The following is a 25,605-nucleotide window of genomic DNA, read 5'->3' on the forward strand; positions in this document are numbered from 1 at the left end:
CAGAAACACTGGATAAAACTTACCAAACCATTCCAAGTAGAAGAATGAGACTAGATCAATAGCTCTCATCCTGAAACCACAATCTATTCAAAACAGATAACAGATCTCAAGATAAGAACTGAAATTTTGGTCAACATTGTATTGATCAAAGAAATCACAAGTTGGCCTAAAGACAAGAGGGTAGAAAAATACTCTCCCTTTTGTTTGGAACCTCTGTATACTCATGATATTACAATTATGTATAAAGTGGCAATGAACTTAATATTTATTGTCAGTTTGACTGTATTTAGAATCCCCATAAACACATACCTCTGGGTGTGTCCATTGGGCATGTTTTCAATAGACCCTAACTGAAGAAGAAAGATTTTCTCTGAGTTTAGCCAGCAGCATCCCATGGGCTTAGGGTATCAGACTAAATGAATAGGAAAAAGGGAGCTGAGCTTGAGCCTTCATCTCTCTGCTTCCTGACCACAGATGCTACCTCATGTGTCTACCATCTTGCATTTTCTACGACAGACTTGACTCTCTAACTGTAAGTCAAAATCAACCCTGCATTCTTAGGTTGCTTGTGCAGAGCATCTTTTTACAATAATGAATGAAGTAACTGATCTGGGGAGGGGAGAGGTGTATAAGTACCCTGCCATTCATCCAAACCTTCTTTCCTTTCTGCAAATTGAATATTGCCAAAGCTTTCAACTTCCTTGTCACCATTAACCCCATTCTCTTTCTCGTGATGTATTGAGTCATTTACCAAACTCCTACCCAAAACAAAAATGCTAATCAGAGTTCCCAGTAGACACAGAGACTTGGGCCATGTGAAGTCAGACAAGTGATGAGTATCCTAGAGCATGGATAGCATCCAGATAAATACATGCCTGAAATATCTAGCTCATTTCTTCATTTTTCTCAGTACCACATGGCTTAGCATTGGGGGATTATCAACTGAAACCAGAAATAGGCATCAATATCATCTCAGACAGGTGCTGCCAATTAAAGTATTTCAGCTATCCAACAGGTAAGAGAAAGGAATAAGACAGATTTTAAGGAAAACCACAGTTACAGAGCATGATTGCTCATTGCCCTAATGTCAGAAACTGAAATTCCTACTTCTTTGAAACAAATAATAATAATAATAATAATAATAATAATAATAATAATAATAGCAGCTCAGAGTTTAATACAATACATACTCAAACTAAGTGCAGATTCCAAACCTCCACTTCCTTTCCCCCTGATTCCATCCTTTCTCATTATATAGGAAAAAAACATGGACCAAGAAAGATTATGATATTTTCCCAAGGTGGTAAACCTAATTAACCAGAGAAACCAAATAAAAAACCAGGGCCCACTTGATGCGGGTCAGTACTGTCTAGTGTATAATTTTGCAAGTTTTCTTCCTCATGCAAAAGTGATTCAATCTAGTCACAAAATACTTGCCTCATGGGTTTTGTCAGAATAGAAAGTGCTCTCTTAGAAATGGCTGCCTTTTGGGAGTGCCTGACTGGGTTAAGCCTGTGAAAGAAATGTCAATTTGATTTGTGGGCTTCACCCTTGGGAACCTGGCTGTACATGCAGCTTCTACAGAGCAGGCAGGAGTACCCAAAATGCTGGGATGTAGCAGTCTGCATCTCCATGCTGAGCGATGACTTCAGCCTGGCGCAAGCTGTGCTTTCAGAGAGCCCAGGGGATAAAGCTGACTCACCTTCTGACCTTCCAGAAGAGAGCACCAGGAAGATGTATAAATGACAAGGCAGGATGCAAAAAGAGAAAAGAGCAATAAGGTTCTAACTACTCCTGGCTAGAAGTTGATGTGTTACCCATCTGTCCATAGACTCTGTGGGTCTGTTTATTTCTCAGTTTTGAAATGTTCTAGTTCATCCATCCTTGGCCTTGATAAGTAATGGGTACTTTGGTTCAGGGAAATGAAGGAGACGCAGCCAGCATTTAAAAATAAAGCAGAACATAAAAATCAGAGGGAAATGCTCTAACCAGAAATCATATCCCAAGTGTGGTAGTTCAGCCTCCTGCTCCTGACTGCCTGAGACCTCCCCCTCTCCCCCCACCATGAGATGCTCTAGGAAAACCCTAGATGACTACAGAAGAAGTGCTCTGTATCTAAGTCATGTGTCCATTCAAAACTGGTATCTCTGCCTCCTCTATCAACTGATTCATGCAGATGAAACTGACAATCAAGAAATCATTTCATCCCAAATTATTTTCTAGTATAAAAAACAAAGTCAGGAAGGTTAAAAAAATAAACAAATAAAATTAGGCTGTGTAAAGGTCAGGAAAAGTCAACAGAAAAAGAATTGGGGCCATACAATGATAGACTTTAATGATACACTTAGATTTGTATTCTAAAACAAAACTTAGAAATATTGTGGTCTAAGCATTGCAGTTGACTTCTTTCAGTCCAGATCTGCACAATCAGGATGTAGACAGACCCATCCTGCTCCTTCTAAAGTACTTTAGCATCTCTGTTTGAGAGGACATAAAAGTGCCTGTTTGTCTGGGGTCCATTTGATCTAACAGAGAAAGAGAGATTAAAAGGCAGCAATCTAGGACAGGAGTTGTCCTCAGTGTTTTCAGAGATACATACACACAGGTGGTGTCAGTGCCCATGTTCATACTCTCCTTGTGTAGCATCCATCTTCCATGGCACATCTAGAGTGTGACAATCTGGACCATTATCCAAAGTGAACTAGGAATGGAACATACCAGTGTTCAGAAGCCACTGGGTTTGCTAAGAATGGGACTTGTAACCTTTAAACCTTAGGATTCCTTTCTTCGAAAATAGTTTTTCTTTAGATTTACATACTTTATTACTTTATGTGTATGATTGTTTTGCCTGCATGGATGTATGTATACCATATGAGTCCTCTGTACCCATGGAGGTCAGAAGAAGGCTTGAGATTTCAGTCTGTAGTTACTGAAGACTGTCAACTGCCATGTGGATTGTGGGAATTGAACCCAGGTCCTTTGTAATAGCAACAGCCTCTCTTAACCCCTGATCCATCTCTTCAGCTCCCTCTGCCCAAAGGACTTTTCAAATATTTTATTTGGATTTTTCTACACATGTACATATATGTGTGTGTATGTGTATTTGCACATGCACACAGATACCTGAAGATTGCATCAGATACCCTGGAGCTGGAATTACTGAGAGTTATAGGCTGCCTAATATGGGTGCCGGAAATCAGACCCCAACCTTTCACTAGAGCAGCATGTACATTTTACTGCTGAGCCATCGCTACAGCCCCAGGATTTCTCATTTTTGAGAAAGTTGAGAAAATAGAGAAAGAATGTATGAAATTATCAATTGTATTTACTTGTTTAGGCAGGGTCTTGCCAAGTAGTCATGATTAGTGTGGTACTCACTTTATAGCAGAGGGTAGCCTTGAACTCATGATGGCCCACCTGCTTATGTCTCCCAAGTGCTGGATTTACAAGAATGACTTATTGCTTTGGTTTCATTCTCATCCATTTTGACACAGTACTTATTCATTTTCACCTGGAGGTAAGCTTTTATACCCCATCCTTCAAGCATTGCATTAAACACTAGTCTGTAACTGTAACCACATCTAAGCAAAACACAGTGCCCAGGAAAACAAAGTGCCTTTCTTCTTTGAGTGTCTATCCTTGACAGCAAGTCAAGTTATAAGAAACATAATTAGGTAGGGACCAACAAGTAGTCAGAAGCCCCAGGATGGCTCCTAGCTGGGTCACAACTGGGTAACACTACCTATGTCTCCTTCTCTCTGTGTGTCTGTACTAGTTTCTCACTGCTGCTGTAACAAATCCACAGTTAGCAACTTAAAACCACAGAGATATCTTTTCTCACATTTCTGCATGCCAGAACCATACCTAAGTCTACTTGGGTTACAGTCTAGGTTGGAAGAGCTGGACATTGTTCTGAAGAGTACATTTCCTTGTTCATTTAGGCTGTTGGCCACATTGATTCCTGTGCTACTGCAATGGCTCAGTTCATGTTCTCTTACTGCCTATAGGAAGAAGGCTAATCCTAGTGCCTTTCCCTTGTATTTTCACTCATATACTTACCTTGTGATCAACAGGATCTTTCCATCATAAAGTCCTCAACTTTCATTATATATACACAAACTCCCATTTATTGTGTAAGGTGACACTGTCACCAATTGTAACCTAGCCAGTGTGTGAAAAATTAGAATATGGACATTTTTGGATACAGTTATTCTGCCATGTGCCATGTTCCAACTTCCTTTAGAGAGGTATGGGATTAAAGATCTTTGAAATGCAAGATGTCATGAGCAACTTTGCTTTCTTTTTCTTTTTCTATAATGTCTCATGAACAAGTTTGTTAGAGGAGAGTGCAGGATCTCCCCTATGATGAGGGTGCTCACTCTATTTAGCACCAATGATGGGCAGTAAGTTATGATAGTATAACTGAGTAATCACTAAGCATTCTCAAGGATGGAGCTGGTAACACACTCAAAGTTAATCTGTGAGGTTCATTGTTGGTGTTATGTGACTGCTGATGAGGTTTGATGCTATGACAAAATAGAATCATTTTTGTTAAAAGCACATTGATTTTCAAGCAAGAATGACAACATGTTATGCTGTTTAGATGTCTAGCTCTGGGGAAAATACATTCATATCTCCAAATCCCCCCACCAAGTATGTATCCAAGACTGTTGACTGACTTCTTCTCTTACCTCTAAAAATATAAGTTCATCAGGAAACCCTGTGCACACACAAGTATGAGTTTCTACTTGATCAAACCCTGGTCAGTAGGTTCACAACTCTATTCTTAGATGCTACAAGAAGTTTAACTCTGCTAAAGAGAGATGGATATTTTATATTCTTAACTTTTTGTCACTTTAAGCTGAAAGAAAACCAGGTGTGTGTGTGTGTGTGTGTGTGTGTGTGTGTCTGTGTGTGTGTGTGTGTGTGTCTGTGTGTGTCTGTGTATGTCCGTGTCCACATGTGCTTGTGGGCACACATCAGGAACTTTGGTATAAAGGCTGGCACCTGGAACTGGGCAGGAATTAGATATATAGTCTCACCTTCTCTGGGATCTGTAGTTTGATACTGGAGGAACTGGATGGGCTTAGAACAACAGTTAAGAGCCTAAACAACTGTTGTCCTCAGGGACAGAAGCATAGAGCTTGGTTTGGGATTCAAAGACAGCACTTGAACACAAGTCACTTGAAAAGCAGGTATTTTATGTACCCACTACATAAGTCAGATAGGTTTATAAATTCTTAGTTTATCAGGGAGTTATATTCATAGTTAGCATAGCTAGTATTAGAGAATCTAACAAGAGCTCACCAGATATAAATGCTTGCCACTTAGCCTGAAAGAACCTGAGTTTAATACACAGAACCACTCCAAGACAATGCCTTCTTGATTCCACATGCATACTATGATACCTTTCCCATTTCCCCAACACACATACATACACAAACACACACAAATAAATTAGTTCATGTCACAAAAATATGCATGATCTTATTGCCTTTCACAGACCTTCAGGTAAGAATTATTTGAGTCCTCATTAGTTTTGCTTAATTACTATGAATTTGCAATTGTACATCCATGAGCTTGTTGGCTTAGAGGCTACCTTGAGTCCAGAAGTTACACCTACAAGCTGAAGAGGGTCTTCTTTTTAATCATCCCTTCTCTCCTCAGTGTCTTTCTCCAAACCTGGTCCTTAGTGCATAATAAATCAGACAACGGATAAATTCAATAGAAAGAGTGTAGAGAATGAGATAAGGGGAGGCAAAATTAAACGAAAAAGTGTACATTTCTTTGAAAAGTGCATTGCAAATATTACATATAAATATTACAGGTAGCCTGTCTGTAGCCTCACACTATGCTTCCTAATAAATTTTTAAGCAATAATAAACTAACTAGCAGTTATTATATAATTATTATATATTGTATACAATTAACTGTCAGTTCACTCCTTAGGATCTCCCATTCAGGATGTGGTGCTTTTTATTTTCTTTTTATTTTTGTGCTGGGGATTGGCACTCACACCTGCTAGGTGAATGCCCTGCTGTTGAGCATGATGCCCTGGCCTAAGAGCTACAGTGTTGATCATCTCTAAGATTGAGCAAGTTTAATTAGTGAATAAGTAATGGAAACAGATGAAAGTCAAATTGCATAATCCACCTTAGATCCGTACTTTCTTTTTCCATACTGAAGTTTGCTTTCTCTTTGCTTAGTTTTAAAAATGCCTCAAATAAGCATGGAAGACAAATGTCTGCAAGTAGATATGTCCAGGAAAGCAGAAACGTTTCTGTGAATCCCTTGTCCCTTAATACCACACTAGACAGGATAGAATCAGGTCAACAGATAGGAGATACTACAGATTGCTGCTAGGCTGCTTTAAGATAAATTCCATAAATAAATTATTTCTAAACATTCAATTAAAAAGAAATAGGTCTTATTTGAAGATGGGACCAGGTAAAGTGATAAATAGCATATCACTTCAGCTTCTCTCAGGCATGCAAAATTTAGCTGAATAAACATAAAAGAAATCAATCTACACAGTACAAATGTGGGGAAAACACTCGAGATCTATGTCAGCAATAATAAAAAGCATCTACTGTTCTAAAATAGCTAACTCATTGAAAATGGATACAGATACCAGAAGAGGAAAGCATGATGGGAAAGCTAAGAAACCTCTTCCAGTCAGTTCTAAGATGTCAGCATTCAATTAAGGGCATGCTTTTTGGAAAAATGGTCCATAAAATGCTGCAATATAAACTAAATAAAGAAAAACTCTTTTATTCCCTCTGTGGTTACCAGGAATTAAGATCACAGCATGGTTTTCAAATAGTAATTATCTCTCAAAAATCACTATGGTAGTGTTATATTGTCTGCATCAAACTCTGACTGCCACATGGCTCATACGTAAAAGAAGGCAGGGATGTGTCTTAGAGAAAAGCAACTGTCGCTCCAAAACATATTGACATTGCTTCCTAACTTTACCAAACTTAGTCTAGGCAATGCATGGCTCAGGGAAGAATCCTGATGATCTGGAGGTAAGCTACTACTAAAACACGGGTCAAATCTGGTCCATAGAAACATGTGACTGCTTGGTGGGGTGGCATTTTTGTTTGCTAGCTTTAATTTTACATGAGTTGCTGACATGAGAAAATAGAGACATTGCAAAGGTTAAAAGAAATCTAAATTTCTTTTGAAAAAAATAGGAAATGAAAGAATACTAGATCTTCATTCCTAAGTGGAAACTCTCTGCTAAACTCAAAGGAAGGATCCGTCTCAGATGAGGCCAGTACTTTATACATGGGGCCAGTCCCTAGAGTCAGCACTACCTTGTATTAATTTGACTTCTTTTGTTTATATTGTCCACAGAGTCATCTCTGGGGTCTAATCTTTTCACTTTACAAGTAAAATATTGACTGTCATCAAGTTTCTCTCTGGGGATTGAACTCTCATGCATAATAGACAAGCCATCTACCAGTGAGCTATATTCAGCAGCCCAGTGTGATCTGATGAAGTTCAAAGAAATAGGTAAAGTTTAGGATTGAGACTCAGGCCCAAGCTTTGTGGTATGTCAGGCAAATTTACATTAACTTCTTCCATTCTTTGGAATCTAAAAAGGACCAAAAATACTCCAACCCTTCAATTCATTACTATTCCACACCTATTATTACTTCAACATGTATATTAGTTATTTCCACGTGTCAATTTGGCCCTTTATTCATTTATTCATAGAGTATTTCTAGAACATTAACAATGTGCCTTTGGACACATTTTCTACACTCATGGTAAAAATACATATAAGTAAGTATTAATTCCCCAACTATCTTTCAAACCTTAAAGGCAGGACCCAAATCAATTTACACTTAAGCTCACACCCAATACATTGCAATCATGTGAGGATCCAATAAAACATAGAATAAATTAGGGATTGTGTTGTTGTGATAAGACATTTGCCTACCATGCCCAGGACCCTGCCTTTATTTTCTAGTTCCACAAAATTGGAATCTGTGGGGTTTTTTTGTTTTGTTTTTTTTTACTAGTAAAAAGGATATTTATTTGAATGACTGCATATAGCTATATATTTTCAGTTTTCTTTTTTTTAAGTACAAAATCATTTTTTATTATGTATTTTCCTCAATTACATTTCCAATGCTATCCCAAAAGTCCCCCACACCCTCCCCCCCCCCACTCCCCTACCCACCCATTCCCATTTTTTGGCCCTGGCATTCCCCTGTACTAGGGCATATAAAGTTTGCCTGTCCAATAGGCATCTCTTTCCAGTGATGGCCGACTAGGCCATCTTTTGATACTTATGCAGCTAGAGTCAAGAGCTCCGGGGTACTGGTTAGTTCATAATGTTGCACCTACAAGGTTGCAGATCTCTTTAGCTCCTTGGATACTTTCTCTAGCTCCTCCATTGGGGGCCCTGTGATGCATCCAATAGTTGACTGTGAGCATCCACTTCTGTGTTTGCTAGGCCCCGGCCTAGTCTTACAAGAAACAACTATATCACGGTCCTTGCAGCAAATGCTTGCTAGTGTATGCAATGGTGTCATCGTTTGGAGGCTAATTATGGGATGGATCCCTGGATAAAGCAGTCTCTAGATGGTCCATCCCTTTGTCTCAGCTTGGAATCTGGTTTTTATAACAGACTTAAAAAGAAAATATCAGTGAACAAAGAGATCATGGTATAACACAGTTATTTAGTTATTTGTCAATATCTTGTAAATTGCAGAGAGATAATCTTTCCATCCATCACTAATTAAACACACACCTTTCTATAAGGGTTTTTATCCAGCAATCAGAACTAACCATGTTCTTCTCAAGAATTCTATTTCCTGCTAGTTCATCATGGTTACTTGTCAAATGGCTTCTAGTTTTGTGTCAACTCAAATACAATTCTAGATAAAAAATTTAAGTGAGTCTCATTCCTTCATTGATAAATGTTAGACAGGACCAAACCAAACCCAGCTCTCTTCATTGGATAAACTACTGTAAGTATTCTCTAACGTTGGCTTGACCATCTAGGTTATAGATGAAGGTCAAAGCATACCTCGACTTTCAAGTTCCAGATTATAGTTTGACTTATGATTCATTGAAAATAACCTTAAATCACTAAGTTCTTCTTAATGAGCTTAGTGTATATAAAGATAACTACTTTTCCTTTTGGAGCATTTTAGTGAGTATTTTTGAAATGCTGCCCATTTATTACAAATGGAATCTTTATTAAATTGCTTTGGAAGCCCATGAAACCAAAGTTCTCCTGTAGTTTAAAGTTACTTAATATTAATATTTTATATGAAAATTGGATGGTTATGTAGGCTCTGGAAATTTGAGAAACATTATATTTTATTATGCAGTGTGAAACACTGATAGATGTTGAAGGTTCTTTTGTAGAACATCCATAATTTTAGAAGGCTTTTAACTTCCAGACAGGATCTTTTAGCAAATCCCTTGTGTACACATTCCACCTCGGCCTCCCATTTGCACTTTTGTTACTGATACTTCATGATAAGGGCCTATATAACCTTTGGAGCAAAGGCATTGATATGATCACTCTCATGATGTGGGTCAAGTGGAAGACATCTACGTAAGGTCACAAGTCGCAGAGAAGGCTATAACTGCAGCTTTCTCATATTAGATACTCTTTAGACATAAGACCATGATTCTGCCTGCTATTTTTCTCATATAAATTATAAATAAAACTGTATTAAAATGTTTCAGCCCTCTTACAATGTATTCATTTTTGAAAAAAATTTATATTTTAGGCCTGGCAGTTGCTTCCCTCCTTCAGACGCTTGTATAGTACTTCTGGTACCATGAAGCCTTATCTTCTGGAATGAAGCATTCAGATCAGTTTCATTTAGGGGACTTTACACTCTGTGTCTGAAATACATGGCATCCTTTCAGCAATATGGGCTTGCCTCCCACCACTGGTAGGTAACCAAGAACAATACCAATAGGCACCATTGTATAGGGAGTCTCTTAGACGACCCTAAACAACTCAAAAGAAGGCTTCTCATGCCTGGTATTGGAGATTTTGTTAGATAGTCTTTGGTTCTTAGAGGAAGCATTTTAAGTCCATATAGGAAATTTTCATTTAATCTATATATCTCTAACTATATTTAGATTTACATGTATTATGATTTTACGTGGCTAGTTAATAGTAGATTCAGTATGATTTTTAACGTACTGCCATTATATTCTACCTTTCCCTTCTCTGTACTTATCTCAGTCTCTGTACCTAATTTGAGTCTCCATATCATTTTTCCCATTCCCTGGATCAGATTACTTGTACCTTGCTATCCCTCTTGCTCCTGCTCCCTCAAACCCCACCCCAAGCAATAGTCTCTTTTCTTAATTTCCTTGTTGCTATAGTTACTTGTGAAGTATGTGAAATATAGCAATCAGAGTACCATGATAAGCCAAAAGTATAGTGGTGGTACTCATACCTTGGCAGTAGCCCATAGTGTTCTACTTGGCCTTAATACATGTTCATCGGGAGAGAAATCATTTCTGACACTCTGAACCTAGCCAAACACCAAGTATTGGTGAAGTCATCGATCTTGGAGGAGACTCTAAATCTCTGCTTTATTATGGTGTAAAAGCATTTTTTAATCTCCTGAAATTGTCATCTCTTACTTCTGAATAAGCTCACCCTTTCTAGCTTTCTGAATTCTGGCTGCCTGTTTCAATTCAACTGTTATGGCTCAAAATCCTCTCCAAGCAGACTGATCAGTCTGGCTTCTATCAGTTTCTCACTGAATTGCTCTGCTTGGCCTCAAACTAACTCTGGCAATTTCTTCTGTTTTTCTGGTTCCTTCTTAGTTTCTGGGTTCATCTGCTCTGCTCACCTGCATTGAACTGCAAGAACTCACAAAAAAACTCAGCTCCACAGTACTGTACTCACTGCACTGACTCCCCACCGATTGTACCAAACTCAACTCTACTCAACTGAACTGACTCCCAAATTCAATGTCAAACTGAACTCTCTCTATCTGCACTGTTTTTAAATAGCTTTTCTTCTGAGAGTTGGGCATATTCTGTCTCTGAATCATACTGTTAAATTTTTCTCTGATTAATCGCTTTGCCTGCCCGTTAAGTAGATAACATTGCTTGGGATTAAAAATGTATACTAAAGGACTACAGCTAGAGATGTTAAAGTTGTGTAACAAGGACATATCTTTATTCCATCCAGATCATGCAAAACTAGCAGCTTGACAACACATCTAAAAGCTCTAGAAAAACAGGAAGAAAATTCACCCAAGAGGAGTAGACGGCAGGAAATAACCAAACTCAGGGGTGAAATCAACCAAGTGGAAACAAGAAGAACTATTCAAAGAATTAACCAAACGTGGAGTTGATTCTTTGAGAAAATCAACAAGATAGATAAACCCTTAGCTAGACTCACTAGAGGGCACAGGGACAACATCCTAATTAACAAAATCAGAAATGAAAAGGGAGACATAACAACAGATCCTGAAGAAATCCAAAACACCATCAGATCCTTCTACAAAAGGCTATACTCAACAAAACTGGAAAACCTGGACGAAATGGACAAATTCTAGACAGATACCAGGTACCAAAGTTAAATCAGGATCAAGTTAATGATCTAAACAGTCTCATATCCCCTAAAGAAATAGAAGCAGTCATTAATAGCCTCCCAGGCAAAAAAAGCCCAGGACCAGATAGATGGGTTTAGTGCAGAGTTCTATCAGACCTTCAAAGAAGATCTAATTCCAGCTCTGCACGAACTATTCCACAAAATAGAAGTGTAAGGAACTCTACCCAACTCATTCTATGAAGCCACAATTACTCTGATACCTAAACCACAGAAAGATCCAACAAAGATAGAGAACTTCAGACCAATTTCCCTTATGAATATAGATGCAAAAATCCTCAATAAAATTCTCGCTAATCGAATCCAAGAACACATTAAAGCAATCATCCATCCCGACCAAGTAGGTTTTATTCCAGGGATGCAGGGATGCTTTAATATATGGAAATCCATCAACGTAATCCATTATATAAACAAACTCAAAGACAAAAACCACATGATCATCTTGTTAGATGCTGAGAAAGCATTTGACAAGATCCAACACCCATTCATGATAAAAGTCTTGGAAAGATCAGGAATTCAAGGCCCATACCTAATCATGATAAAAGCAATCTACAGCAAACCAGTAGCCAACATCAAAGTAAATGGTGAGAAGCTTGAAGCAATCCCACTAAAATCAGGGACTAGACAAGGCTGTCCACTCTCTCCATACCTATTCAACATTGTACTTGAAGTCCTAGCCAGAGAAATTCAACAACAAAAGGAGATCAAGGGGATACAAATTGGAAAAGAGGAAGTCAAAATATCACTTTTTGCAGATGATATGATAGTATATATAAGTGACCCTAAAAATTTCACTAGAGAACTCCTAATCCTGATAAACAGCTTCGGTGAAGTAGCTGGATATAAAATTAACTCAAACAAGTCAATGGCCTTTCTCTATACAAAGAATAAACAGGCTGAGAAAGAAATTAGGGAAACAACACCCTTCTCAATAGTCACAAATAATTCAAAATATCTTGGTGTAACTCTAACTAAGGAAGTGAAAGATCTGTATGATAAGAACTTCAAGTCTGTGAAGAAAGAAATTCAAGAAGATCTCAGAAGATGGAAAGATCTCCCATGCTCATGAATTGGCAGGATCAACATTGTAAAAATGGCTATCTTGCCAAAATCAATCTACAGATTCAATGCAATCCCCATCAAAATTCCAACTCAATTCTTCAACGAATTAGAAAGAGCAATCTGCAAATTCATCTGGAATAACAAAAAACCTAGGATAGCAAAAAATCTTCTCAAGGATTAAAGAACCTCTGGTGGAATCACCATGCCTGACCTAAAGCTTTACTACAGAGCAATTGTGATAAAAACTGCATGGTACTGGTATACTGACAGACAAGTAGACCAATGGAATAGAATTGAAGACCCAGAAATGAACCCACATACCTATGGTCACTTGATCTTCGACAAGGGAGCTAAAACCATCCAGTGGAAGAAAGACAGCATTTTCAACAAATGGTGCTGGCACAACTGGTTGTTATCATGTAGAAGAATGCAAATCGATCCATTCCTATCTCCTTGTACTAAGGTCAAATCTAAGTGGATCAAGGAACTTCACATAAAACCAGAGACACTGAAACTTATAGAAGAATTGACAAATGGGACCTCATAAAATTGCAAAGCTTCTGTAAGGAAAAGGACACTATCAATACAACAAAACAGCTACCAATAGATTAGTAAAAGATCTTTACCAATCCTATATCTGATAGAGGGCTAATATCCAATATATACAAAGAACTCAAAAAGTTAGACTCCAGAGAAACAAATAACCCTATTAAAAATGGGGTACAGAGCTAAACAAAGAATTCTCAACTGAGGAATACCGAATGGCTGAGAAGCACCTAAAGAAAATTTCAACATTCTTAGTCATCAGAGAAATGCAAATCAAAACAACCCTGAGATTCTACCTCACACCAGTCAGAATGACTAAGATCAAAAACTCAGGTGACAGCAGATGCTGGCAAGATTGTGGAGAAATAGGAACACTCCTCCGTTACTGGTGGGATTGCAATCTAGTACAACCACTCTGGAAATCAGTTTGGCAGTTCCTCAGAAAATTATACATAGTACTACCTGAGGACCCAAGTATACCACTCCTGGGCATATACCCAGAAGATGCTCCAACATGTTATAAGGATACATGCTCCACTATGTTCATACCAGCCTTGTTTACAACAACCAGGACCTGGAAAGAAGCCAGATGTCCCACAACAGAGGAATGGATACAGAAAATGTGGTACATTTACTCAATGGGGTACTACTAAGCTATTAAAGACAATGAATTTATGAAATTCTTAGGCAAATGGATGAAACTAGAAAATATCATCCTGAGTGAGATAACCCAATCACAAAAGAAAACACATGGTGTTCACTCACTGATAAGTGGATATTAGCCCAGAAACTTAGAATGCCCAAGATATAATTTGCAGAACACATGAAACTCAAGAAGAAGGAAGACCAAAGTGTGGGTACTTCAACCCTTCTTAGAAGGGGGAACAAAATAACCATGGAAGGAGTTACAGAGGCAAAGTGTGGAGAAGATACTGAAGGAATGACCATCCAGAAACTGCCCTGCTTGATCAACCATCCCATATACAAGCACCAAACTTTTGTGGATGCCAACGAGTGTTTGCTCAGAGAAGCCTGTTACACCTGTCTCCTGAGAGGCTCTGCCAGTGCCTGACAAATGCAGAGGTGGATGCTCCCAGCCTACCATTGGACTGAGCATGGGGTCCCCCGATGAAGGAGCTAGAGAAAGAACTCAAGGAGTTAGAGAAAATACTCAAGGAGCTGAAAAGGGTTGCAGCCCCATAAGAGGAACAACAATATAAAATAACCAGTACTGCCAGAGCTCCCATGGACTAAACCACCAACCAAAGAGTACACATGGCAGGATTCAGGGCTCCAGCTGCATATGTAGCAGAGGATGGCCTAGTCAGTCATCAATGGGAGGAGAGTCCCTTGGTCCTGTGAAGGTTCTATGCCCCAGTGCAGGGGAATACCAGGGCCAGGAAGCAGGAGTGTGTTGGTTGGTGAGCAGGGTTAGGGGAGAGGGGATAGGGGGTTTTGGGAGGGGAAACCAGGAAAGGGGATAACATTTGAAATGTAAATAAAGAAATTATCTAATAAACAAACAAAAAACAAAACAAAACAATTCCTCATCTATAGATAGCTAATTCTTTTGCTATATGTTATACATTAACTCGTTTTTGTTGAAACTTAGTTTGTCTACTTCTTTGAGAGTCTGCCTTTTCAAACTGAACCATAGGGATTTCACTAAAACCAAACATGTCCCTTGTTCCTGACATTGTAAAATACAGACAGAAGAATGATTGTATGGCCATTTGGTAACACACCATAATCCCTTAGCTTGTATTCACTTGGAAATAAGGACTCAATAATTAGTTGATAGAAGCTGGAGGTGGAAGAAATTTCCAGAACTGTCTTTTAACTGGGGATGGGAGAAGTTTACAAGCTAGGATAGGAAAGGGGGAGGGATTTGAAAGATAGGTCAGACCTTAGCAATCAAGAAAATAACATACAAGAGGAAGCAGGTCATGCCTGAAGGTGAGAGGGAGGATGAAATGATAACCCACCATCCAACCTTCTGACCATGGATATCTAAAGTCCCCATCTCCTCTTGCTTTCTAGGAACATTATCCCTTCTCAAATAGGAGACATGGAAAATTGGTGTGGAATTTCAGTTTGGACCACTCAAGAAGAAAGTCCACAGCCCACTAGAAAAGTACCCTAAGGGTAAGACTCTAAATAAATAAGTATAACAAGGTTCTTGTATATGTTATTTCCCTTCAAAATAGGCTATTCCCATCTTTGAATTTTGGCTATTATTTTCTTCTCCTGTTACACTAAAAGGAATCTTCTAATGTCCAAGGATTTACTTCCAGATTTTCCAATATAACTCCAGTTTATTCATCTCACACAAACATGATATTCAATTATAATAATAAATAAATTATCAACTTACCAATGTTCATTTTTATCTTCAAGAATATTCCCCATACTACAAAAGAAAGTATAATTATTATCTCCTTGTAGAGAAGCTCTTTAACCTCAAAAGTTATCATTACCCTCAATTTCTTTTATTTTACCATTTTTAAAGGGGTTATAGTTCTAGTCTACCTTTATAGAACAGTATTCAGTACTTTGTGCTTACATCTTTTCCTTCCCGAGACTAAAGGCCAACTCTGTCTTTATTCTTACCCATTGTGACCTCTATGCACATAGTCAAAATTTATTTCTGACTTATATTGAATTACCCATAATTTTAAATATAATCCTTCAATTAGAAAATGTAGGAGAGGTTTTCTAGAAAATTACCATTACACTTAATTGAATTTTCGGATACAAAGTCCATATCTGCCATGTAGTAATTTTATAACTGACAACCATTCAAATGTCAGCATAGTTGTTATAAATTATTATTGTTATATCATCTCATGAGGAATTGATTACCTCTGTGTCCCCAGAAGTTCTCATATATATAATATTTATCATACAATATTTTAAATATGAATTAAATCTCACTAAGACACACACAGACAAACCAAGATAAATTATGTTATCAATTTGTACACAATATCTTTATTAGAGAATAGCTGCAACAAATAAAACACATTTGATGTAAAAATCATTTTCGATAAGGGATTTCTATCCACATCACATAAAAACATGTATAACTCAATAAAGAAAAGTGTAAGTAGTTTAATTTAATAATGGACAAAAATATGAATGGACATTTCTGCAAAGAGTTGATGGACAGATGCCATGTGGAAGGATTCTAAGCATTGAGGAAATTCAATTCAAATCCATACTAACACCACATACCATATGTATAAGGAAAACTACACCAAAAGAGCCAGGTGTTCATGAGAATAGAGACACTAAACTTGAACCATTGCTAGTAAGGATGCAAAATGGTGGACTCATTTGGGGAAAGAATTTGGTAATTGTTCAAATGGCCAGCAATTCTATTCTTAGGTATTATTCAAGACAAAGACATTATAGAGACTGGTATACGAATATCCATGGCAGCATGATTCACACTCATGCTCTCAGCTCCAAGATTATTGGGACAGGTGACAGACCCTCCTTAGTTCAGTGTGTTGTAAAGTTATGATATTCTATAGGTTAGGCATAGTATATGCATCTCCAAGTGAAACTATTTTCAACTTATGATGTGTTACTATGACATAGCCTGATTGTAGTTTGAGGAACATCTGTGTTTGAATTTACCTTCAGTATATCCAGGATATCCAAGCCCAAGAACTGGAGAGTAATTAACTCATAAGTGAGTAATCTCCCCATTAAAACCTATGTTTTTATCAGGAAAATCAGCCTGTATTATTAGTATTATCCTAAATGTTGCCACAGAAGTAGAAAGGTTTCTAATTTTCAAATCATTTGAATAGCACTTATTACCAAAGAACATAAAGTATGCCTATAAAAGAGGTATTTGTTTTTCTCAAGGCTTTGACCAAAGCACTTTTGGTAGTTGAGGGGGCAAAAGTTTGTTTTGATACACATTTTAAGATGGTACACAGTTTGTCACAAGCAGGGAAGGCAAGGCTGTAGGGACATGATGTGGCAGGCATCATTTAAGACAACAATCAGGAAATAAGAGTAAAAAAGAAGAGGGACTGCGGTATAAAACTCAAGATCCATTCTTAAGGACCTGCTTCATTCATCAAAATTTCACTTCTAAAGGGTCCATAGCCTTCCAAAACAGTGTCACCAGTCTGGGAAGAAAACCACTAGAATCTGTTGGGGACATGTCACATTCAAATCAAAATAAAAGGTACATGGAATTTATTCACAAACACGTATTTAAAAGTAACTATTGGTAGGGTCTTATGCAATTGCTCAACCCAATTCCAGTTCATTTCAACCTGTGTAATTTAGAGCAAGCATGAATTTAACAATTAAGGCAATGGCAACAAAGTGTGGAATACCACCGTCTAATTGTCAGAAGAAAAGTCCTGAGCCATTACCTATAAACACCACTCCTTTAGCTCAGCTGCTTTTATTTCTTTGCTCTGTGTAGTTTTCAGTGTTTGCAATGGTTTAATAGTTTCCAGGCAGGGAGGTTGAAAGTCTAGTGATTAAAATCCAACTATGCTATTCTCCTTTACTCCTCCTCCATAAAACAGAATTTAAAAATAGCAGCCAAGTGCATATCAGCCCATGATGCTGTTTTGCTGGAGCCTAAATGACTTTGTGTGTTTTCCAGAGAAGGAACTGATGTGCCCCACAAATAAAACAGTCTAAGTTTAAAGCCTCTAGCCGGGTCCATCACCAGACCACCCTCTCTAATCTCAGAGCTACACTAGAAGGAGGAAATCAGGAATCCTAATTTATTAGACAGAACTCACAAAATGATCTTGCTGAATCTGTTAAATCAGGAGAATATCAGGGCTACTGTAGATTTTTTTCTAACAATTATATAAAAATACTCAGAGAAAGACCACTGGGCTTAAATCTTAATTTTGACAATCTATCCAGTAAAAGTTCCTTTATATCCCAGAACGGTGGTTCACAACCAGAGGTGATTGGGCCTCTCCAGAGAATATTGCAAGATATGAGGATATTCTGGTCATTATAGTTTGGGACGCTGGTGAGCAAAAGTCAGGGATGATGTTGAATGGCCTGTGACCACAATTAAGGCTGCTTCTCTCCTTCTCTCCCCCTCCCTCTCCCCCTCCCTCTCCCCCTCCCTCTTCCTCTCTCTCTCTCACCACACTTTCCAATAACTTAAGGAAAAATCTAGTGGTTCCCAGAATGAGTCTGTCTAGAGAACAAATGGACGGTACAAATGGACGGTACCCAAGACAGCCTATAACTGATATGGAATTTCATTGTGTTTACAAGATTTGATAAGATGAAGACTCCCACCATGGTCCTAGGGTTTCCCTGACTTGAACTTACCACTGGATACAATAAAGGGCTCTCAAATATTTCAAAGCTTTGAGGGTTTTGTTTATTTTTGTTTTTGTCTTCTTGAGAAAAGAAAAATGGGGTGGGGTGATGGGATTTGAAAGTTGTCAGTAGTCATCCATTAAAAAGGAAGATTTTTCTTTCACCCTACAAGGTAAAGGATGGTGTCCATAGCAGAGATTTTTCATATCCCTAAATTTCAATAATGATGAGGTCAAGAACCTTTCCCTGGATGAAGCTTTCTATGACGGGAAGAATTCTAGGTCTTAGCTATGTGCAAGTTGCAGGAACCTTCTAGATGATCTCCTTCAAAATTAGGTCTTGTATTTTTCCAGCTGTACAAGCTCTGGTAACTGACAGCACAGCACCTTCAGACTGTGTGAAAGAGACAGTCTGCAACCCTCCTCTGGGAGCTTCCCACATCTGTCTGTGGTAGCACAGAGATCTGTTTTCTGTGTCACTCACACAATGTATTTTCTAATAAACTCAATCCACACAAATCCTCACCTCAGAATCCATTTCCAAAGACGAATCTTCTCAAGAGACCCAGAAAAACAAAATTTGCAGTATGAGTGTACCTAAACATACATACATACATTCACACATATACACACACACACACACACACACACACATACACACACATATATATATGTATATATATGTATATATATATGTATACTCATATATACATGTATATATACACTCATATGTATATATGTACATGTATATATATGTATACTCATATATACATGTATATATACTCATATGTATATATATATGCATGTATATATACACATATATGCATATATATATACACACAACACATGTGTGTGTGTGCGCACATAAATATACACATGTATGTGTGTGCATATAAATCTTCACAAATAAATAATAACTTTTATTATAAGATAGTTGATATTCCTATTCTGACCTATTTAATTTTTCTAAAATGCTGGCTGGGATCCAATATGCTGATCTCACAATATGTTAATAAGTTGTGGTCCAGAAGCTAAAAAGCATTTTATTCATATTTACAGCCAAATTATGTTAGTATTAGTTATATATTTTAATGTATCTAACTAGAATTTTTTATCTTTTACTCAATCGTATAGGCTAATTTGGGTTGAAAGACTTAAATAACATTAAAAAAACAAATAACAGAACCTCAAATGAAGAAAACTCTTAAAGAAATGGACCTAATTATCTCCAATCATACACTATACATCTAAGGCTACCACACTGTTACCCATGCCAAAATTAATACATTTAAAAATGCCATTATCACATCAGTAGGAGTTAGCTGGCTACCACTACTGTGATGCTTAAAGAGTTAAAGAATCAAACCATCCTAGCTCTAAGCCCGGCTTAAAGACTTTTCTTTAATGACCTGTTTTATTTTATTTTTCTGAAAGAGAACAAAGAAAGATTTTGATAAGGTCACAATAAAGTAGGTTTTACTGGATATAATTTTAGAAGCATAGAAAAAGTGATTAAAAATGTGATGAATTTATATATGTGCCGCGTGTCTTATAAATATCATTTACAAGGCTAGAAAGAAATGGTGGCTCATAAAGACGCAGGGTCTCTGGAAGGAGAGGACAGGAGGGTAAGTCTGGGAAAGAGCCACAGGGGACTAAGAGAGGATGTTGGTCAATGGCAAATCAGAGCATCATTAGAAAGGGGAAAACTGAGGTCCAGACTGGGTGCTTGGTGTATCTCAAGCTGCTTATGCAGGCTGCACTGCCACAGCTAGCACTCCTGATTACCCAGACAGAGGCCAGCTCTGTTTCACTGTGGGGTTTCTTCCCAGCGAGCTTTCCTTTTATCATAAAGAAACTACTTCTTATGATTTCCCAGGAGATTTAGTCAAAATATGCTCAAAGGAGCAAGAGGGGTTGTTTGCTACTCAAAATACCTCTATCACGGAGCTTGCTGCCAACAGGAATAATATTTTAACATCTCAGACTCACCTCTAATTGCTTTTCTTCATCTGTTTTCTTTTGATAAATCAGGCAATCCCTGTATCTATCCTCTCTTTTGAAGTCCCAGAAATCTGCTAAAACATGCTGCCCAACCCCCAACACCAAGTCCCTGACAGTGAAAAGAATTAGTGGGACCCTGGCATAAATGTCCTAGGGAGGTTGCGGCTGATTCGCTCATTTTGCAGGTGTTTGAGCTGAGGTAGACTCTTCAAGTCAAGATCTTAAGGAAGTTCTTAATCTAAAGGGGTCTTATTTTAGGATTGCCCTTTCCAAATGCCTATCTGATTCTTGAACAGGCTTTGTAAGGAAATCCCTTTATCTCTTTTGGATTTGGGGAAATCCTGTTGGTTAGACCCAGAAAAGCAAACAATTTTGGTTAAGTAAATTTCAGATCTTTAGCAATACTAATGTGAATGTTTGCTGTGAGGCCGGTTGTAAATATTTTACAAAAGGATGCATGTCTAAAATAAACATTTTTAAAAGATCAAATGAAACTTTTATTTAGAAAGTACCTTCCTCCAGGGGGCTTAGAAACACTTTCCAAACAAGTGCTTAATCCAAAAATCAAGACTGGATTTCATTGTGGAGCTATCAAAATGTATCTCTACTCTTGTGTAGTGATTGGATACACTATCTATTGGAGGAAGGTATCCATAATTTCCTTGTAAGTTCTAGAAGTCTAGGGTCCTGCCTCCACTAAATTACTGATCAAGTATGTGTCCTTGAAGGAGACAATGTATCTTAAAACAAAGAGACTGGCCTCAAAATTCTAGCTTCAGTGGAGTCACATAACCAGATCTTAAACCTCTCAGTGTTTATGATTAACTACAATAAAGAGATATGCAACCCTTTTGAGAAATCAGAACAAATCTTAGTTTTACCGTTCTCTATTTTTCGTGTTTGTAGTTTTTCTTTAAGAGTTTGGTTTACATGGTCCATAAAACATGACAGTGGGGAGATGGCGAGCTGGTAAAGCACTTCCTGTGGGCGTGGCAGAATCTAAGTTAAGATGCCCAGAGTCCACACAAAACTGGATAGAGTCTGTAATCTCAAGGATTCTTTAGGCAGATGGGAGCTGGGTACAGGAGAATCCCTGGAAGGTCCTGGGCAGTCTACACTGGCTCACCATATCTCAAAGTAGAACATGAGGGCCAACAGCAGAAGTTATCTACTGTCCTTCAACCACATTGTTGTGCTTGCTTTCATATCTAATGGGCACATACTCATGTGCAGAGATTTAACAAACATAGACCAGCACCTTCACTAATAAGCTGAGTAGTGCTGAGTTCAAAACTTACTCTCTGAGTCTCCAGGGCCAAAAAATGGTAATGGGTGGGTAGGGGAGTGGGGGGTGGGAGGGTGTGGGGGACTTTTGGGATAGCATTGGAAATGTAATTGTGGAAAATACGTAATAAAAAAAAAAGAAAAAGTGAATCACAAATCCTCCATAGAATTTCAGTAAGTCCACAAGATACTTAATGTTGACATTCTGTAAAATGTTAAATTCCAAGAACTGAGGTAGTATTTAATAACTAGAAAAAGGAAAGGATGCTGAAAATGATATAAAATCAAAATCATATTAGCACTACAAAACAAATCAGAAATATCCATGCTCATCTCCACATTTACCAGAAACTCTACATGCTATTTATTCAACCCAGCAATTCTTTAACCATTAAAGCACTAACTGTATACCGCTGTATAACATCATACTAATTAACATTCAACCTTGGAAATTCCATAAACCTCTCACTCACCCATGGTTTTGTTAGACATCCAAAGATTACCAGCAATCTGTTAAGTTCAAAGACAGTCACAGAGACTAAAACCAGGACTAAGAATTCTTATTCCTTTAGAATTCAAGAATCATCTATCACTCACTCACCAAAGATATAAGACTCCCCCAAGCAACCACTTTGTTTCATTCACTGCGCAGCTGTAACATGTCAGGTACTGTGCTAAGTATTCCCTTACATCATTTTCCCTGACAGGCACACTTCTGACTTGGCTGCATTATGGCAAAATACTTTAACCCTGCCTCTGTTCTTTGCTTGGGACCATATGTGAAAATCAAAATCTGCATCCCGATTCATTCTGCCTAATTCCCTGGAGTCATAAGGTGCTGATATAACTCTTCTACATGTCAGCTCTTCAAATGATGTTAGCCAGCAAAGACCCCATCTCATCTCCACATTTACCAGAAACTCTATGTTTAACTCTTGTTAAATTCTCTGTCTTCAGTACCAAGGACAGCGCCTAGCATGTTAAAATAATTTAGTTGATAAATTGAATTCAGGTTCTCATGCTTATAGGTATACACTTGGCTTACTGAGTCATCCCCCACCCCCCAACGCACACACATGCACTATTTTGTATATATATTTTTAATCATATCCGGTGTGGTTCATTGTGCCTGCCTCACTGGTTTCATTTATGTTGGCCAGGCATTTCCTAACATGGCTTCTCACACCTCCAATTTCAACCCTCTTGCAAAGCTCATTGGCCAACTCTTTAAATCTTTAAAAATAGTATTGGATGAAATAAAACAAAACCAAATATCACTAGCAACTTGGCTCAATGATGATACCCAAATATCAATAAGCCTTTAAATATCCCTAAGTCGTTATCATTTGCAGACATTTTCCTCAAGGACATTATGTCAAGCTTTGTCAAAGTCTTTTCTCAATGCTGCAGAGCTCAGATCACATTGCCATAATCCCTGAGAACTAAGTATACTGAGTGTATCCTGCTTTTCAGTCTATCGTATCTGCAGTGTGGTGTGTAAGGCCTTCAAATTTTGAAATGAATTATAGGTTTTGTGACTCAAAGGGCTTTGTTTTAAATGTAATGTGAGTAGTCCCTCTGATTTTCTGTTACATCAACCTCTTATCTGGAGCAATGAATACTCCTGATTAAATAAAAGAAGAAGAGCAATTTGTTCGAGGGAATGGGGGATGAAAGGAGTCCTGAAAAGGAAATGCTGCTTTAAAAACCTCAAAACACCATTAAAATATTACCAGGCTGTTGGTTTAGAAATGGAGTCTCCCTTGCAGATGGCTTCCCTTTCTTCCTGACAAGAGTTTTAATGCATAAACAGAATTTATAGCAAGACTTTCCATTCAAATGTGAATTTAGATGAATAGTGCACAAATCGCAAGGCAGATATTGCTTAGTTTTGCACTTTGATAAAAGATTAACCTGGTGGTATATGCTAAACTGTTTGAATTTTTCAAGAAATACTACAGTTCTTCAAAGAAAATAACAAGACAAATATTTATTATTGTTATTGACTTTAGATCAATAGATTTGGAAGCAATATGTTCAGTTGTTGGAGTTCTACAATATTTGGATATAGCAATCTATTTTTCTTAGGGAAAACTGAATATCAATGGCATGTTTGTTGTAGAAGACAGTTTCTTTGAGTTGAGATAAATCACAGCCTTTTTAATTCTACTTTTATCTTTTTAAAAGTATTTCCATGGCAAGTTTTAAGGCAGGTGTGTGTGTGTGTGTTTAAAGGGATAAATAATATTCATTCAAAACATTGAAATTCTATCATGTCCATTTACCAAGAATGATGTGAAGATCTCGCTCGTAGGAACTTAAGCTACAAGAAGGAACAATATCAGATCACTCAAACTGATAAAAATAAATATCCAAAAGTTTTTTAATAATTTGCTTTTCATCTAATTCACTATGTTATAATCCTTGACTATGTTACTCTTCTTCTTCGAGTCTTATAATAAGAAAATAGTGAGTTTCTTGCTTAGTTCTTGGTGTTTATTAAATTACTCCACATCAAGTTTTGTGTTCTTTAAAATTATTTTGTATATTTAAATCACTAAAAAGTCTACCATTTTCCTATATTTAGCTCATAATATACTTCAATAAATAAAAATAGGGTGCCTTTAGGAAAAGTTATGCATGCCTTTAATCCTAGTATATGAGAGGCAGGGGCAGGTGGATCTCTGAGTTTGAGAAGACCCTTACTACACAGTGAGTTCCAGGCCAGCCAATGCTATATAATGAGACATTGCCTAAAGAAAAAAATGGGGCACCCAAAGCTTCAATGACATCATAAGGATTTGTTAAAAAATAGTATCTGTGACAGCAAGGTTTCTGAGATAAATTATTTAAAACTCTTCTTGTAAGTTCAGCCTTTCTATTGCCATTGTGAGTATAGTATTGCTTATGCTGGTATGGAACTCATACAATAAATAGAAATGTGTGACATTTTAGATCATAAATATTCATTAGAGGTTGTTCCCTGGTCAATCTGTGCATCTAATTTTAGTTTGTATTATTTCCCGTCAGTCTTTTCTACTATTTTTGCTAAGCCAAGTGGTATAGTCATTCTTCTGCAAGATTTCTGCTTTCTTGTTGTGGCCACTAAGCAGTCAAATATGAAGCAGAATATAGGTTGAGGAAAGACTCAACTGATGGCTAATTTGTTGCTTATTTATTTCCGACGGAAATTGAAATAAATTATTTGTTACTGGTATTGCCTGAGAACTGCCAGTTTTCTGGAAAGATTAACAAAATGACACACAATCACCAGAATTTGTTAATTCACCAATAAAAAATATTTAAAGATTTTTAGACCCAGGAGATACTTTAGTTTGAATTTGTCTCTAGGTCTGAGATTTAAAAACATTAAAATTGAATAAAAAAGGAGTCCTCAATATATTAGGGGTTTCCCTGTGTCATATATCAGCACTGTCACTTAAATATGATTGACGTCAATGTTAGGCCAATCCATTATTAGAAAAAGAGACCAAGTGATACCCTGCCTGAATCAGGCAAAATGTAAAGAAACAATGAGAAAATTTGCTCAATCAAAGGGATGGAAAGCTGGACTTGGTGGCCGATGCCTTTAATCCTAACACTCTGGAGGCAGAGGCAGGAGGATTTCTGTGAATTCAATACCAATCTGGTCTACATAGTAAGTTTCAGGCCAGCCAGATCAATAATGAGACTATGTCTCTAAGATAGATAGATACATAGACAGACAGACATATGGAGTCATTGGGTTAATTTTAAAAGAAAGTTAAAATTAAGTCC

This window comes from Mus musculus, chromosome 6, assembly GCF_000001635.26.
Source record: "Mus musculus strain C57BL/6J chromosome 6, GRCm38.p6 C57BL/6J".
In the NCBI taxonomy this organism is placed as follows: domain Eukaryota; kingdom Metazoa; phylum Chordata; class Mammalia; order Rodentia; family Muridae; genus Mus; species Mus musculus.